General features: G+C 38.3%; 1 long non-coding RNA gene across 2 annotated transcripts; it reads left to right on the top strand.

Annotated features, from left to right (window-relative positions):
• Nucleotides 1–13257: 13257 nt before the first annotated feature.
• Nucleotides 13258–17276, top strand: LOC104106920 (uncharacterized). 2 transcript variants are annotated; one of them, XR_001971353.3, is made up of 3 exons: nt 13258–13824; nt 15038–15927; nt 16895–17276. It is a non-coding gene; the product is annotated as an uncharacterized lncRNA (long non-coding RNA). The 2 variants fall into 2 exon arrangements; XR_011411368.1 differs by having other exon boundaries at nt 13259–13824; nt 14619–15927.
• The last annotated feature ends 1210 nt before the right edge of the window (nt 17277–18486 follow it).

The following is an 18486-nucleotide window of genomic DNA, read 5'->3' as shown; positions in this document are numbered from 1 at the left end:
TTTGGTTCAACTTGTTGTATTCCTAAAATAGATTGAAGTTACTAAGAGTTTCGGAATATAGTTGAATTTAAGGAAGCTCTATTGAGGTATGTATGGCTAAAAACCCCTCTTCTTAGAAATTGAACTCCCTTGGTGTCCATGCAATTGATGTAAGTCCCAACATTGATTGATGTAGAAATTGCTATTCCAAATATGCTTGTGTTGCAATAATATATGTGCAATATGTATTTCAATGCTCCCATTATGCTATCTTATCATTTGAGGATGTGTTAAAAATATGGAATAATATGTGTTAAAATGCCTAGACTTCAAGTCGAGTTGAATAAAGATTGTTATGCCAAAGTATGTGAAAGCCTCTATATGCCCAAGATTCGTAATTTCTCTCGTGTTTATTTAATATCTTGAATTGAAATGCTTGTTTGACGAAAATGATAATAATGTGAAATGTGGAAAAGAACTTGAATTATGAAATGAGGCCATGTGCTAAGTGTGGTGTAACGATTGTGGCCACTAGTGCCGAAGAAATTGAATTATATGAGGGAAATATGAAATGAGATGATTGAGGGAAAATGGTAATGTCTTGAGGGAGATGGCCTAGCCGATCGGGCCGTGATCGGATGCCATGCCGCACACATGGTGCTATTGTGCGGGAAATTAAAATCGAAATTGAAACGGGAATTGGGATTGTGGTGAATGTCTCCAATGAGATGACCTAGTTGATCGGGTCTTGATCGGACTCCGTATAAAAGTACGGTGGTATTGTGAATAATGAGGTATCAATGCTAATAATGTCCCAATTTAAAGCTGTGGAAAATTTACTTGAAAGCTTATGTGATCATTTATTTCATGATTATTTCTTCTTGTATTATTGTTCTTTCTCATGAGATGGTGTTTAGTTATACATACTAGTGCTATTCGATGACACTAACGTCCCTTTTGTCGGGGGCACTGTATCTTTAATTGATACAGGTGGTTCCACAACAGGCGGCACCGACCAGTGTTAGCGATATACTCCTCCCAACAGTCTTAGTGAGCCCCATTTTCTTTCGGGGTCGTACATCTTTTGTTCCTTATGTATTGTACTTGAGGTATAGCCGGGTCTTTGTTGCTGGCACTTTTGTAGTACTCGTTTTGTATCTATTTAGAGGCTCCATAGACATTAGGTGGGTTGTATATGGGTATTAGAAAGGTCAACGAATTATGTTGTGTTTCAAACTCTTGTTCCACTAAACCGTAAGTTTGAAATTAATTAGTAATGTCTGCATGATTTTCCTATTGTTTAATTAATGTAAATACGCCTCCTTTTGATCATAGAGAGTTGGGTAGAAAGTGTATAACATGCTTTCTTAGTCGAGTTCACTCGGATGAGCGCCGATCGCGCTCCCTGAGGTTGGGGCATGACAAACTTGGTATTAGAGCCTAAGGTTTTAAAGTGTCATAGGATGTCTCGGAGCCGTGTCTAGTAGAATCCTTCTTATCAGTATGTTGTCGACCACATCTATAAGTTGGAGGATACTTGGGCATGTATGAATAATACCCTTCTTTGATGTTCTATATCGTGCGATAGAGCTGGTTGTGAAATTGTTCCTCCTCTAACTCGTGCATTGCTCTAACTTTCAGTAAATGACACCTAAGAAGAAAGCAAGAACTGGCCAAGGAGCCAACGCTGCCCCAGGAGTGACCGTCAATTCTGTGACTGATGATGCGGGTGAGAACCCAAGGGGTGAGGACATTCCCCCGACTACTACACTGCCTGATTCCACTACACCAATTCCTTCATCTGCTGAGGGTACTACGGTCCCTCTAACTAACGTTCTGGTTCCACCTCCAGCCCCAGCTTCTGGTCCTAGTGTTACTAATAAGGACCTTATGGGATCCATACAGATGTTGGCTCAGATAGTGGCTTCCCTGGCCCAGAGATCAAATGCTGCACCCAGATCTTCTAGCCAACAAAGGGATTCTGCTAGTTCTAGGGTAAACGTATTTCTTCAGCTAGATCCTCTAGTGTTCACGGGTGCTAATCCCGAGGAGGACCCCCAGGATTTCATTGATGAGATGAACAAGACCCTCAGGGTTATGCATGCAACTCAGACAGAGGGAGTGGAGTTGGCTGCCTACCGTCTGAAAGGGGTGCCCTATTCGTGGTTTAAGTTGTGGGAAGAATTCCGTGAGGAGGGAAGCCCTCCAGCGAGGTGGAGTGAGTTTGCTGATGCCTTTGTGGATCATTTCCTGCCTGCTAAGACAAAGTCAGCCAGTGCAGCGGAGTTTGAGCATCTAAAGCAAGGTAGCAAGAGTGTATGGGAGTACCACATAGAGTTCGCACACCTGTCCAAGTATGCTATTCACATAATGCCCACCATGGATGCTAGGGTGTGCCGGTTTATTTAGGGCCTTAGTTCTTTGACTATTAATGAGGCTTCTACAGCTGCCCTGAATTCTGATATGAACTATGTGAAGATGGTAGAATTTTCTCAAGCTACTGAGAACCGTAAATTAAAGAACAGGATGGAGCGAGAGGGTAGCAGCAAGGCCCGGTCTACAGGCAACTTCGGGGAGTCATTTGGTGGGGGGAGATTAGCTTTCAGGGGAGGATCATTAGGGCCATCCCAGTATGTTGCTCAGACTTCAGCCAGTGCAACGCCATCAGGGTCCAACCAGCATTAGCAGTGGTGTCGTTTCAGGCCCAGTCAGGGCAACAGGGGACCCCACCAACAGGGTCGGTCAAGAGAGAGATCCCAGCAGTAGAGGAGGCCTCCATGCCCCAGGTGTGGGAAGATACACTTGGGGATTTGTTACATGGACTTACCCATATGCTATGGGTATGGATTGAGGGGTCATATTCAGAGAGAGTGTCATTTATCATCCCCCCAGGGTATGGGCAAGGGCACAACATAGCCATCCAGTCCAACAACTGCTACATCTTCAGCGCCCTCTCCAGCTCGGGGGACTCCAGCACCCACAGGGCATGGTGCAGCTAGGAGTGACACATAGGCTTTGGGAGGACCCAACTATTTTTATGCTATGAGTGGTCGCCAGAGTGCAGAGGCTTCTCCAGATGTTGTCACAGGTGTATTAACTGTCCAATCTCATGATGTGTATGCTCTTATTGATCCCAGTTCCTCCTTGTCCTATGTTACCCCGTATGTTGCTATGGAATTTGGGATAGAACCGGAACAACTTCATGAGTCATTCTCCGTATCTACTCCGGTTGGTGAGTCTATTATGGCCTCGCGGGTTTATAGAGATTGTGTTGTCATGGTAAGTGGTCGGGATACCATGGCCAATCTTATTGAATTGGGGATGGTGGATTTTGATGTAATAATGGGGATGGATTGGCTTTATTCATGTTTTACCAAGCTCGATTACCGAACTAGAATTATGAGGCTTGAATTTCCTAATGAGCCAGTTGTTTAGTGGAAGGGGATAATGTGGTGCCAAAGGGTAGGTTTATTTCTTACCTTAAGGCCACAAAAATGATTAACACGAGATGTTTCTTTCATTTGGTCAGGGTCATGGACACCGATGCTAAGGCACCTACACTTGAGTTTGTGCCGATTGTGAATGAATTTCCGGATGTCTTTCCAGATAAGCTCCCTGGGATTTCGCCAGAAAAGGAGATCGATTTTGGGATTGATGTGATGCCAGGCACACATTCCATATCTATTCCATCTTACAGAATGGCACCGACAGAATTGAAGCAGCTAAAAGAACAATTGAAGGATTTGTTAGAGAAGTGTTTCATCCGATCGAGTGTGTCGCCTTGGGGAGCACCGGTTCTCTTTGTAAGAAAGAAAGATGGATCGCTATGGATGTTTATTGATTATACTCAACAAAGTCACAATAAAAAATAGGTACCCACTACCAAGGATATATGATTTGTTTGATCAATTGCAGGGTGCTAGGTACTTCTCCAAAATTTATTTACGGTCCGGGTATCACAAATTGATGATAAGGGAGCAGGATATTCCGAAAATAGCTTTCAGGATCCGATATGGGCACTTTGAATTTTTGGTGATATCTTTTGGGCTAACAAATGCCCCGGCTGATTTCACGGATCTTATAAATCGAGTCTTCAAGTCTTTTCTTGACTCCTTCGTAATAATGTTCATTGGCGACATTCTTGTGTATTCTCGAAGTCGGGAGGACCATGCTGACCATCTCAGGGCAGTTCTGCAGACTCTTCATCAACACTAATTGTATGCGAAGTTCTCAAAATGTGAATTTTGGCTTGAATCTGTTACATTCTTGGGCCATGTCGTCTCCAGAAAATAAATTAAGGTTGATCCTCAAAAGATTGAAGCGGTGAAGAATTGGCCTAGACCTACAAATCCAACAGAAATTTGCAGTTTCTTGGGCTTAGTAGGGTATTATAGGAAGTTTGTGAAGGGGTTCTCTACTCTTGCCTCTCCGTTGACTGTATTGACGTAGAAGCAGTTAAGTTCCAATGGTCCGATGCTTATGAAAAGAGCTTCCAGGAATTGAAATCAAGATTGATTACGACACCGGTATTGACCTTGTCAGAGGGTACAAAGGGGTTTGTGGTATATTGCGATGCTTCAAGGATTGGGCTTGAGTGTGTGTTAATGCAACATGGAAAGGTTATATCTTATGCTTCAAGGAAACTCAAGAATCATGAAAAGAACTATCCAACAAATGACTTAGAACTTGTGGCGATGGTTTTTGTATTGAAGATTTGGCGTCATTATTTGTATGGGGTCTATGTGGATGTATTCACGGACCATAAGAGCCTTCAATATATTTTCAAACAGAAGGAGTTAAATATGAGGCAGAGAAGATGGCTTGAGTTACTCAAAGACTACGACATCAATATTCTATATCACTTGGTAAAAGCCAATGTTGTGGCGGATGCTCTTAACCGGAAATCTATGGGTAGTTTGGCTCACTTGGAGATATGTCAGAGGTCGTTGGCCATGGAGGTTCACAATTGGCTAGTTTGGGAGTTTGTCTTGCAAACTCAAATGAAGGAGTGATAATTGTGCAGAATAGGGTTGAATCATCGTTAGTGGCAGAGGTCAAAGAAAATCAATACAATGATCCATTATTGGTACAGCTGAAGGAGGGGATTCATAAACACAAGACCACACCTTTTTCTCTTTGGCATGGATGATGGTACACTACGGTACCAAGGGCGACTATGTGTTCCAGATATTGATGGTCTTCGAGAAAGAATCATGGCGGAAGCTCACACTTCGAGGTATTTCGTGCACCCAAGTTCTACGAAACTGTATCATGATCTCAAGGAAGTCTATTGGTGGAATGACATGAAAAGGAATATGGCAGATTTTGTGGGAAAATGTCCAAACTGTCAGCAACTGAAGGCCGAGCATCAAAGGCCAGGTCGGTTGGCACAAAATATAAAAATTCTAATGTGGTAGTGGGAAATGATTAATATAGACTTGTCGTAGAACTACCGCGCACTCCGCGCAAGTTTGCCTCAATTTGGGTGATTGTGGATCGATTCACAAAGTCAACACACTTCTTACCAACTAAATCTACTGACACAACGGAACAATATGCTCAGTTGTATATCAAGAAAATAGTCAGGTTACATGGCACTCTAGCTTCCATTTGGGTACACAGGCGAATCTTAGCATAGCCTTCCATCCATAAATCGACGGGCAAGCAGAACAAACTATTCAGACGCTTGAGGACATGTTGCGTACTTGTGTTCTTAATTTCAAGGGTTGCTGGGATGATCATTTGCCACTCATCGAGTTTGGTTATAACAACATCTTCCATGCTAGTATTCAGATGGCACCATTTGAGGCATTATATGGTAGGATATATAGATCTCCCATTGGGTGGTTCGAGATTGGGGAAGCTGAGTTGATAGGACCAGACCTTGTACATCAAGCTATGGAAAAGGTTAAGATCATCAAGGGGTGGTTGAAAACTGCTGAAAGTCTACAAAAGTCCTATTCGTATGTTCATCACAGAGACTTAGAGTTCAAAGAAGATGATTGGGTATTCTTGAAGGTTTCTTCCATGAAGGGTATTATGCGGTTTGGGAGAAAAGGGAAATTGAGTCGGAGGTATGTCGGGCATTACAAAATCATTCAGAGGATTTTTCAGGTGGCATACAAGCTTGAGCTACCACCTGAGATGTCATTAGTGCACACAATATTTCATGTGTCTATGCTGTAGAAAGTAATCGGGGATCCGTCACTTATCGTGCCAGTTGAGACTATTAACGCTAATGAAGAACTGTCATATGAAGAGATTCCAGTTTCCATTCTTGATAGGCAAGTTCGCAAGTTGAGGAATAAAGAAATAGCCTCCGTAAAAGTGCTATGGAGAAACTAGTAGGTTGAAGAAGCTACTTAGGAGGCCGAGGAAGAGATGAAGAAGAAGTATCCTCACTTGTTTGAATAGTTGTGTAATTCGTTTTATGAAATCATCACCTATAAATTTTGTATCACTTGTTTAGTTAATATAAATGTGTTCCCTTTTGGTTATATGTTGCTTATAAGGCCATAGTTGGTGTTATTTTGTGTTGTGTTACGTCAATGGATTATGTACATGTTGTTAGAATGTGTTTTGGGGCTCTTTGACAGGTGGATAGGCCTAATTACAAAGGGAACTCCGGCGAAATTTCTGGAAATCTAGGGAGTTAGTCAAATTTGGGGCTACTGGTGTGTGGTATGAAAACCAAGCAGCATAAGTTGATAATAGTGGACCTTAATCCTCATTCGAGGACAAATGATCTTAAGTGGGGGAGGATGTAAGGCCCCGTAATTTTTTTTTCCTAAAACCCGGAATTTCGCGATGCCAAGATAGGACTTTGAGTTAGAGATTGTTGAACCTATTACCCATAAGTGTGTGTGAGAGAGAGAGAGAGCTTAGAGTAGGGAAGTGTTCTTCAACCTATTACCAATCAGTTCTTGCTCAAATCATTGAAGATTAACAAGGAAATTTTCTAAGTCTTCATCTTAAAGGTAAGAACCTATGCCCCAACTCTTAATTTCGAAATTCTATTAAATAAATGAGTAATTAGCAAAACCATCCTTGGGGTAAGGGAGTTGTTATCTTGCATGTATGTGTGATGAAAATGTGTAGGAGGATTGTGAGCTAAAAATGGTAAAGGATGGGGTGTGGGATGTTGAAATCGTTCACAAAAAGGGTCTTGCAAATATAATGCACACCTAGTATTTGATAATGTGCTCAAATGAGCTAGAATCATGATTATCTTTCTAATTTTTGGTTCAACTTGTTGTATTCCTAAAATAGATTGAAGTTACAAAGAGTTCTTGAATATAGTAGAATTTAAGGAAGCTCTATTGAGGTATGTATGGCTAAAATCCCCTCTTCTTTGAAATTGAACCCCCTTGGTGTCCATCCAATTGGTGCAAGTCCCAACATTGATTGATGTAGAAATTGCTAATCCAAATATGCTTGTGTTGCAAGAATATATGTGCAATTTGTATTTCAATGCTCCCATTATGCTATCTTATCATTTGAGGATGTGTTAAAAATATGGAATATTTGTTAAAATTCCCAGACTTCAAGTCGAGTTGAATAAAGATTGTTTTGCCAAAGTATGTGGAAGCCTCTATATGCCCACGATTCATAATTTCTCCCATGTTTACTTAATATCTTGAATTGAAAGGCTTATTTGATAAAAATGATAATAATGTAAAATGTGGGAAAAGAACTTGAATTATGAAATGCGGCCAAGTGCCAAGAGTTGTGTAATGATTGTGGCCACTAGTGCCGAAGAAATTGAATTATGTGAGGGAAATATGGAATGAGATGATTAAGGGAAAATGGTAATGTTTTGAGTGAGACGGCCTAACCGATCGGGCTATGATCGGATACCATGCCGCACACATGGTGGTATTGTGCTGGAAATTGAAACCGAAATTGAAACGAGAATTGAGATTGTGGTGAATGTCTCCAATGAGATGACCTAGCCGATCGAGTCATGATCGGACTCCATATAAAAGTACGGTGGTATTGTGAATAATAAGGTATCAATGCTAATAATGTCCAAATTTAAAGCTATGGAAAATTCACTTGAAAGCTTATGTGATATTTAATTAGATGATGTAGTGTTGTTTAAGGTTTCTATTGATTTCATGATTATTTCTTCTTGTATTATTGTTCTTTCTAATGAGATGGTGTTTAGTTATATATACTAGTGCTATTCGACGGCACTAACGTCCCTTTTGTCGGGGGTGATGTATCTTTAATTGATACATGTGGTTCCATAGCAGGCGGCACCGACCAGTGTTAGCGGTATACTCCTCCCAGCAGTATTGGTGAGCCCTATTTCCTTTCGGGGTCGTACATCTTTTGTTCCTTATGTATTGTACTTGAGTTATAGCGGGGGCTTGTTGCCGGCACTTTTGTATCTATTTAGAGGCTCCGTAGACATTAGGTGGGTTGTATATGGGTATTAGAAAGGTCAACTAATTATGTTGTGTTTCAGACTCTTGTTCCACTAAACCGTAAATGTGTATGTATTTTGGAGGTCTAACAATGATGTAGTAAGTTTGAAATGAATTAGTAATGTTTGCATGATTTTCCTATTGTTTAATTAATAAAAATAAACCCCCTTTTGATCATAGTGACTTGGTAGAAAGTGTCTAACAGGCTTTCTCAGCCGGGTTCACTCGGATGAGTGTTGGTCGCGCTCACCGAGGTTGGAGCGTGACAACATAACCCATTGCAAAACCCCCATTGAAATTCTCAGAAGGGTGTTCTGCGGCACATTATGCAACCGCAGACCGGCCACATACTGGAGCAGAAATATTGTTGTTCCTGTGGGCCATTATGCGGGTCGCAGAAGCATTATGCGGTCGCATATGCAACCGCAGATCCATGTCGGGGCTTCAGATTTCTAATTTTATAAACCTGATCCCATTCATTAAAACATATGCTAAGGCTCATTTTGAGCATATTTCTGATGCTTTACAGTGAGAGAGTGAGTCCTAGAGTGAGAGAGTGATCCTCCACTAATTTCTCCTCAATTCTTGCTTAAGACCTTGAAGATTGACAAGTAAAGTTCACTATGTCTTCACCTTAAAGGTAAGAATCTATGCCCCAACTCATAATTTCAAAATTCCTACTAAAATGAGTAATTAGCAAGATGGTTCATGGGCTTGAGGATTGTTTGTTTTGCATGTGTGGTTAAAGAATGCAGGGAGAATGTAAGCTAAAAATGGTAAAGGATGGGGTGTGGGATGATAGAATCTTTCACAAAAAGGTCTTAAAAACATAATGAACACCTAGTGCTTGATGATGTGCTCAAATGAGCTAGAATCTTGATCATCCTTCTCATTTTTGGTTCAACTTGTAATGTTCATAAAATAGATTGAAGTTTCTAAGAGTTACGGAATTATTGTAAGAATTTAAGGAAAACTCAATTGGGGTATGTATGGCTAAAACCCCCTCTTATTAAAATTGAACCCCCTTGGTGTCCATGTAATTGGTGTAAGTCCCAACATTGATTGATGTAGAAATTGCTATTCCAAATGTGGTTGTGTTGCAAGAATATATGTGCAATATGTATTTCACTGCTCCCATTATGCTATCTTATCATTTGAGAATGTGTTAAAAATATGGAATATGTGTTAAAATGCCTAGATTTCAAGTCGAGCTGAATAAAGATTGTTATGCCAAAGTATGTGAAAGCCTCTATATGCCCACGATTCATAATTTCTCCCGTGTATACTTAATATCTTGAATTGAAAGGCTTGTTTGATGAAAATGATAATAATGTGAAATGTGGAAAAAGAACTTGAATTATGAAATGCGACCAAGTGCCAAGTGTGGTGTAACGATTGTGGCCACTAGTGCTGAAGAAATTGAATTATGTGAGGGAAATATGAAATGAGATGATTGAGGGAAAATGGTAATGTCTTGAGTGAGACGGCCTAGCCGATCGGGCATGATCGGACGCTATGCCGCACACATGATGGTATTGTGCTGGAAATTGAAACAAGAATTGAGATTGTGGTGACTGTCTGCAATGAGATGACCTAGCCGATCGGGTCATGATCAGACTCCGTATAAAAGTACGGTGGTATTGTGAATAATGAGGTATCGATGCTAATAATGTCCCAATTTAAAGCTATGGAAAATTCACTTGAAAGCTTATGTGATCCTTAATTTGGTGCTGTGGTGTTGTTTAAGGATTTCATTGATTTTGTGATTTCTTCCTTCTTGTACTATTGTTCTTTCTAATGATATGGTGTTTAGTTATACATACTAGTACCATTCAACTGTATTAACGTCCCTCTTGTCGGGGGAGTTGCATCTTAAATGGATGCAGGTGGTTTCATAGCAGGCATTATTGACCAGCGTTAGCAGTACATCATCCTACCTTCAGCTGACTTGGTGAGCCCCACTTCACTCGGGGTCATGCACCTTTTGTTTATTATGTATCGTATGTGAGGTATAGTCAGAGCCTTGGTACCGGCACCATTGTAGTACTCCCTTTTGTATCTAAATAGAGGCTCCATAGACATTATGTGGGTTGTATATGGGTATTAGAAAGGTCAACGAATTATGTTGTGTTTTGGACTCTTATTCCACGAAATCGTAATGCGCATGTATTTTGGAAATCTAACAATGATATAGTAAATTTGAAATGAATTAGTAATGTTTGCATGATTTTCCTATTGTTTAATTAATGAAAATACGCCTCCTTTTGATCATAGTGAGTTATGTAGAAAGTGTCTAACATGTTTTCTCAGTCGGGTCCATTCGGTTGAGCGCCGGTCGTGCTCCCCGAGGTTGGGGCGTGACATAAACTTGCTTTGCCACCCAACTTATCTGGAGTTCACTCGGTGTTCCATATTTCCATGCTCTAGAAGTATTATGGTGATCCATCTCATGTGTTAGATTTCCGCTCTATGCAATTGGACAAGGATGTGACTTTCGTTCAAGTGCTGGTGGCTATTTTGGACAGATATGTCTGGAAGTTGAGGTCATAGAACATTGCAATGGTGAAGGTCCAATGGAGAGCTCAACCGATCGAGGTGGTGACTTGGGAGACCGAACACGACATGCGGAGTCGTTATCCTCACCTTTTTGGTACTTCAAGTGTGTCTCTATACTCATTAGAGGACAAACATTTGTTTAAAATGGGGAGAATGTAACGACCCGACTGGTCGTTTTGTGTATTTGAGCCCCGTCTTCCTTTTGAAGATTTGTGGATTTATGACTTTCGGGGATGCTTGGTTTCGTTTCGGGAAGGTTTTGGATTGATTTAGAATTATTGGTTCTTAGTGTAGAAGCTTAAGTTAGAACTGTTCGCTTAAGTTGGTTCTTAGTGTTTTGATGGTTCCTATAGGTTCGTATGGTGATTTTGGACTTAGGCATATGCCCAAAATTGGTATGGTGATTTCGGAGGTTCCTAGGTTGATGGCTCTTTTGCCGAAAGTTGGAAATTTGAAGGTTTAGAAATTTTCTAAGTTTGACCATGGTTTTCCTTTATGGCTACCGGGTTCTTAGTTTGGTTTCGAGACTTGGAATTGGTCCGTTTTGTCATTTGGAACTTATATGCAAAATTTGGTGTCCTTTCGAGTTGGTTTGGTGGGAATAAGAAGCTTGGTTGTGATTTTGTGATTCTTGAGTTTTATTATGAATTCTATATGTTTTGGTGTCCGATTAGTGTATCTAGATGTTATTTTGGTGTTTTGAGCATGCGAGCGAGTTTGTATGATGTTCTTAAACATGTGTGAATGTTTCGTGTGGAGCCCCGAGGGCTCGGGTGAGTTTCAGACATGTTTTAGATTGATTTGAACTTGTTTCAAGTTGCTGGTGTGCTGGTGCTGCAGTTATCGCAATTACAAGCACCATCAATGCAATTGTGAAGAGGGAAAGGGGCTTTAGGTGTCGCAAATGCGACACCTTGATTGCATTTGCGAAGGTAGCATAGAGCTTGGTCATGTCGCATTTGCTACCAGATGGTCGCTTTTGTGAAGTAGCCTGTAATCGCAATTACGAAGCCTTTGTCGCAATTGCGACATCTGTGTGGGTTGACAGGTTTCGCTTTTCTGATCCCTATGTCGCATTTACAAGGGGCCGTATTTATGAACCCCAGGTCGCATTTGCGACATCCGCAACTGAGGAAAAGGTTAGGATTTCAGGACTTAATCTCATTTTATCACATCTTGGAGCCCTAGACTCGGTGGGAGGCGATTTCAAGAGGAGATTTTCAGACCAAACTATTGGGTAAGTGGTTTTGATCCATATTTGATTATATAACATGATTATTTATGAGATTTAACGTTTAAATCATGAGATTTGAAGAGGATTTTAAAGCATTTTTGACTATGTTTTGAAAAATAAAAATTTGATATTTGAGACTCGAATTGGACTCGGATTTGAAAATCAAACACATATACAGACTCGTGGGGTTATGTGTTATCGAGAGATATGCCTTTTGACTCGGATTTTGGCCGGGCGGGCCTAGGGTTGACATTTGTTAACTTTTGGAAAATTATATAAAGATCTTAGCTTTATTTATTGAAATTGGTTTCTCTTGCATTGTATGATATTATTCAGTTGTTTTTGGCTAGATTTGGGCTGAATGGAGGTGAATTTTAAAGAGAAAGCATTCTTCGAGTATTGAATTGGCTTAATTGAGGTATACATCTTGCCTATCTTTGTGTGGGTGTATTACCCCTTAGAATTTGGTCTATTTGCACTACTTACAATATATGGAAAGACGTGTACACGAGGTGACGAGTGTGTACACGGACTTATGTGTGGTAATTGAATGGATTAGACCCTTAGGCTATTAATATTTCTTGTATTAAAGTTATTATATGAAGCACCTTTCAATGTTGATTTACTTCCCGTGCTTTTATGTTGTTGTTTTAATTCTCGCATACATTGTTGTTAAGCCGTGGGCTATATATTGTTGTGAAATTGGTATTGTTCTTTGAGCAATATTATCGCATATGGTCACATGGCGTGCGATTGATTGTTGTGTGGTAATTGAGATTCGCATACGACGACATAAAGGTGGTGTGTATATTGATGCTCATGCGGCGAGATAAATGAGGCTTATGCGTGTGGTGCAAGTAAGGGAAAATACTGGCATTGTAGCTACTATTCAGAGCTTATTCCAAAAATATCATTTTAGCTTAAGGGTGTGCAAGGAAAACTGGCAAATTTCACACCAACCTGATATTCAAATAAAACCAAAGAAAAAACAATTCAACTAGAGCTTTTGTTTAGTTTGGTGTTTAGAAAATAAACCTGACGACAACACTACAACAAAAAAGACTTTTAGTGGTAATTATTATGTGGCAATAAGTTAATTGTTGCTAATTTATTCATTATAGGACAATGTTAGCTGCAATTGAACATTTACCGAGAATAAACACTTATTACCGCCAATTAAGAAAAATCGCCACTGAGGCTTGCGTCTTTTACTATTACACTAAGAAGTCCAAGAGCGGCATTTTTTTTCACATTCCCTCCAAATTGTTTTTCATTTCCCTCCTTCATTTTTGTATTTTGTTTTTCATCAAGAACCTAGAGGAATGAAAAATTAAAATCAAATGGAACCCTAACACCCAACATTTATCTCTATTTCCAGTTGGATCGATTACTCTGGTACGTCATCATCAACTTCATCTTCTTTTTCTTTTGATTGCTACTCGATAAAGATCCATTATTTCCCTAGTAAATTAATGAAAAACATCAAAATAGTTTGAGTCTCTCTTGTTGCTGCATAGCTGTTGTGCTTCTTCTTATTCATCGGCACTCGTTAATGAGATAGGAACCACTAGGCATGTCTTTTCCTTTGAAATTGAAGAATCCAAACGTTGTGCCTACGAGCTCAAGGTACCTGCTAATCTCTTTATTTTATGTATTCTGATAAATTGCAAATACCCACTAGGGATGGTTTTTCAAATAATGTTTTGCATCAGGTGCTTTGTGAATTATAATTTATTTCTGGAGAATTTATTTTAATTTTATTTTACAGTCATGTTCTTTTGGCTGTTGAAATTCATTGTCTCCGGAGAATGAAATTTACTCTGGGAATACTGTAGATCTAAATAGTAAAAACAAATCTTGAGAAACTGTAGCTAAAAGAAGCAGTAAGAAAGAAATCTTCAAAATGTTTGTGGGTACAAAGAACTTTGGATATGTAGTTGCTGTGAATAGTCCAATTTTTCTTGTTGCTAACTAAATATGCAGATAAAAGAAATGAGAAAAGATAAATAAGTTATTTTAATCCGATAAGTACCAAAAGAATCGAATACACAGACCAAAAAGCTAGTGTTGATGCCTTAAGTAATATTACTCTAGCCATGTGAATCGGGCTACAGTTTTCTATCCACGATGTTGTTATTGCAGTTGTTGGATAAGTTTATGATATTGAGCATTACTTAGTCCATCTTCAATGGGACTAGTTTATTATAAATTTGTCTTCTTCTTCTTTTTAATATTCTTATATCTACATCATTAAGATGATATTCGATAGAGGAAAAATAATTTTTAACATCTAACTTGATATCAACACAGAGTTTGGTGGAGATTTTCTTAAGCCCACATTGGACGTAGGTTTATACATTATAATATGCTTAAGATACTTATTTGGTCTACTTGTTTCGTAATGTATTGATATATGCTAGGTTCTTGAGGCAAAAGGCAACCATGCACAAGCGACATAAACACCATGAATGCCATTTCAAAGTAAAGATTCCTTTTCTTTTTGAATATTTGAATGTATGTTTCTTATCTCCATTCCGCAACTTTCTAACTTTGGCTCTTTGCAATATCCATGGTGGTTGTTAGATCCTTGTTTTCAGTCATGTTGCAAGTCTGTTAGTATAGCAATGTTAACAAATTCTCATAGTTCTAGATCATTTTAAACTTCTAACTTCTTTAATGTGATTGGAGACATAATATAATATGTTGGTGAATGAAATTTGAGTTGCTTATTTTTCCTCTTCTTTTCTTTATTCACTTTCATTTACATTTCATTTGTGCCTTGTTTTTCATTCTATTATTCATCTTTGTCCTTCTTGAGTTCGATCTGTAGTATTTGCAGAATTGAGTTTGTCTGGCATTCCCCTAGAGATGTGAACAAACTTTTTGGATAATTAATTTTAGATAGATATTCCTCCCACGATCATATATTCGTACATGTGTATTATATTGGATATTGTCCTTTTATCTTTCCGTACTTGAATTCAATTGCTCGGATTCATTGGTGTATCAAAATATATGGGAATGTATATTCTGATTCTAGTTATGAAGATTACGATATGGTCTTGTACCCAAGGTGAGAAAGATCAAAGGTGCCAAAGCTGCTATTGCTTCTCCTAGTTCGACTCCAACAGATATCAAGTACTAAAGCGGGAAGCAGAAAGGGAGTGGACATGCTTCTAATAGAGGACTCTATGAGAAACTCAAAGTTGGAAGCTAAGTTGCTCGGACACGGGTGCGGATCTAGAGGTCAGATCTTTCAAGATGTAAATTTTAAGATTCGGGGATACGGATTCTAGTACGGATACGGGTGCGGGGATCCGGCTAAAAATAATTTAAAAAAATAAAAATCTCTCTAATTTATGAGAAATTTTGTGGATTACTTACGTATAACTTGTAAAGTGTGGATTTCCTTTTTATTCTCAAGTTGTAGATAAGTAAAAGGTTATTTTTCTAGATAAGATATGCTATTTTCTTCAAATTTACCCTAGTTTTAGTTTCGGTAATCAAATTGTATCTCGTCTCGAATTTTTCTGTCCGTCGTGTTCAAAGTACCCAAAATTATTTGACCAGATCCGGTACGGATCCCATACCCACACCCATACTAGTGTCGTGTCGACACGGGTGCGGCACCTAAACTGCCATGTCAGAGCAACTTGGGTTGGAAGCACGGACACCTCTGAACCTCATTCAAGTGGTAAAAAGAAAACATATGGGGAAGCTGCCATTAAGGTATTTGAGTGTTTTACTCTGCTTCCAACCTTTTATATATTCGATCTGTGTCTATGGTTCCAGTGACATCTTGCTTTGCTTTGAAATTAAGAATAATTTCTATTGAAAAAATATGTCATTTTTATGTCATCCTTGAACAAGTTGTATACAATAGGGATCATCTACTAACTCCCTAGTTAACTTTTAAGTAAAACTTATTTAAATTACTATTTAACTTTCCCAAAGAAAGAAAGCAAAATTTGATAGTATATGTACTTGTCTAATATGGCAATGTCTTTTGAAAGAAAAGATTTTGAAAGGTCGAATAAGAAAAAGTTGTATAGAAATTATCAGTATTTGTTTACTAGAAAGCATAAAACATTTATACACCAAACATACATCAAATATTTCATTCTATTGACCAAACATGAGTAAATTAATAAAGTATAAATAACCAAGTAATGCCGTCTATCTTATTGGCCGGACAACTAAAAAACCTAAATTTTATTATATTGTTAGCTTGGTCCAGATTCAGCTTAGATTTTTACCATTTTATATAATTGCAGTGGAATGACAGCATGAACATGTGGTCTTGTAAGTCTAAAGTACAAAAGTAAGTAGTTTGTAAAAAATTAACTTAAAAGAGCTACTTGTCACATAGTATAGATTATTGGGATCCTTAAATATCGACCTTCTGCTGTTAATTGAAAATAGTTTTGAGGTTTTTAATTTTTTTTCGTTTGTGTTGGCTTAAACGTCTGCATGCATAACATATAAATGAATGAGGAACATATGCTTTGACAGTTGACACTCACCAAAGTCTTTCCGTACATGCTTTGTTGCTAAATTCCAGAAGTTTCTCTCGTAGTACTTAATGCGATTTTATGGTTTTCGATTTTAAAGTAGTTGTGTAATTATCACACAATCATAGCTTACCTCTACAACAAAAGAAATACTAATTTCATACTTTGATTTGTTTCCTGTAAAGGTACTGCATTATGCAAGGCATATAGCTTAGGAGACTAGTGATGAAGTATATATGGTATGGGAAGTCAGACAACTATTCTTCGAACAGTAAGACAGAGATTAAGTAGTTCTTCAGATAATCTCGCACGTGCAAGATTTTATCATGATCAAGAGTTGGAGAAGCTTTAATGGCACCATTTATTGTATAGTATTGTAGCAATTTGATAATGCCAGTTAGTAGATGGCAAATCACACTAGTTATTAGATTCAAATAGTTTACCTTTTTAGTTATGTTGTTGATACTTTGAAATTATGGATTAGTATATTTTTTTGTGGGTTTAATGAAGTGTATTAAACCTTTTGAAAATGAATCTTATTCTTATTATAATTGAATTTGAATCTGCGTAATGCGCATTACAGGTTATGAAAGGAACCTTTCTTTAATTCTTACTAGCAATAAGAAAGTTCGTTAAGAAGGCAATCACATGGATTTTTACTGCCTATAACAAAAGCTTTTAAATATATAAACAAAGACCAATTCATAGATAGTTTAGCGACAATTATATATGCCGCTGAAATAGCACTTTTTACTTGCAATTGAATGGGTCTTTACCGGCAATAACAAAAGTCATAAAATGTATGATGTTGGATATCATAGGGCAGTTTTCGTGGCCATTTTAATTACCGGTAAATAATTTCCGTTAAAACTCAAGTACTTTTAGCGGCAATAAAAGGGATCTTTACCGGCACTTCGTGCAATGGGCGCTAAATCCTTTAGCGACGCTGGCAACACCAGCCAAAGTCTAATTGCTGGTAAATATTTTAACGGCAATTTGTATTGCCGCTAAAGAGCATATTAATTGCCGCTAATAGACATTTTTGTAGTAGTGCAATTGGTATTGTTTGGTATTAAATAACAAATATCAAACCAAAATAAAAGAAATTTGATATTATATGTGTGTGTATATATATTAAAATATTGTATACATAAAAATATTTATTAGAATATAATCTATAAAGATTTCTTAAACATTATAATAATTGTTACACCCACATTTAAATAAATTATGGTAAGTGTGGATTTTTGCACGACAAATCGGATGAAGACACGTTCAAAGCCATAAGGTGGTTACACGTTTCAGTAGGTATCCGTTAAGTGTCTCACCAGGCGCAACAACCGGGGCGGGGTGACCCATTTTGCATGTGGAAGTGGCAAAAATTCCAATGCTTGGTAACAATATAAAATGACAGTAAGTCTCTTTCCCTTTCATTCATAGAAGTATCACCAGAACAAGTCCCCTAAAATACTCTCAACACCCCTTTAGAATTTCCTAGTGAATTAAGGTAAAATCGAGGGTGAATATCTAGCTTGAAGGAACATGGAATCGTTGCTGTAACCCCATCTTCTGGTGGCATTGATTCTAAAGATTCATTAAAGGCAGGAGTTAACCACCATAGGAGTGTAATTAGATCTTCAACAGGTATGTAAGATATCTTTCTTTTTTGGTATGATTTGGTGTAAGTCTCTCTCTCTCTAAAGGATTCACGCATTGTAAGAATTTGGTTGTTTTTGAGCCCCTCTCAATGATGTTCTTCTGTTATGGTGAAATCTTG

This window comes from Nicotiana tomentosiformis, chromosome 9 (genome assembly GCF_000390325.3).
Source record: "Nicotiana tomentosiformis chromosome 9, ASM39032v3, whole genome shotgun sequence".
Classification (NCBI taxonomy): Eukaryota; Viridiplantae; Streptophyta; class Magnoliopsida; order Solanales; family Solanaceae; genus Nicotiana; species Nicotiana tomentosiformis.
Note: the sequence above shows the minus strand (reverse complement) of the source record. Positions and strands in the feature narration are given on the sequence as shown.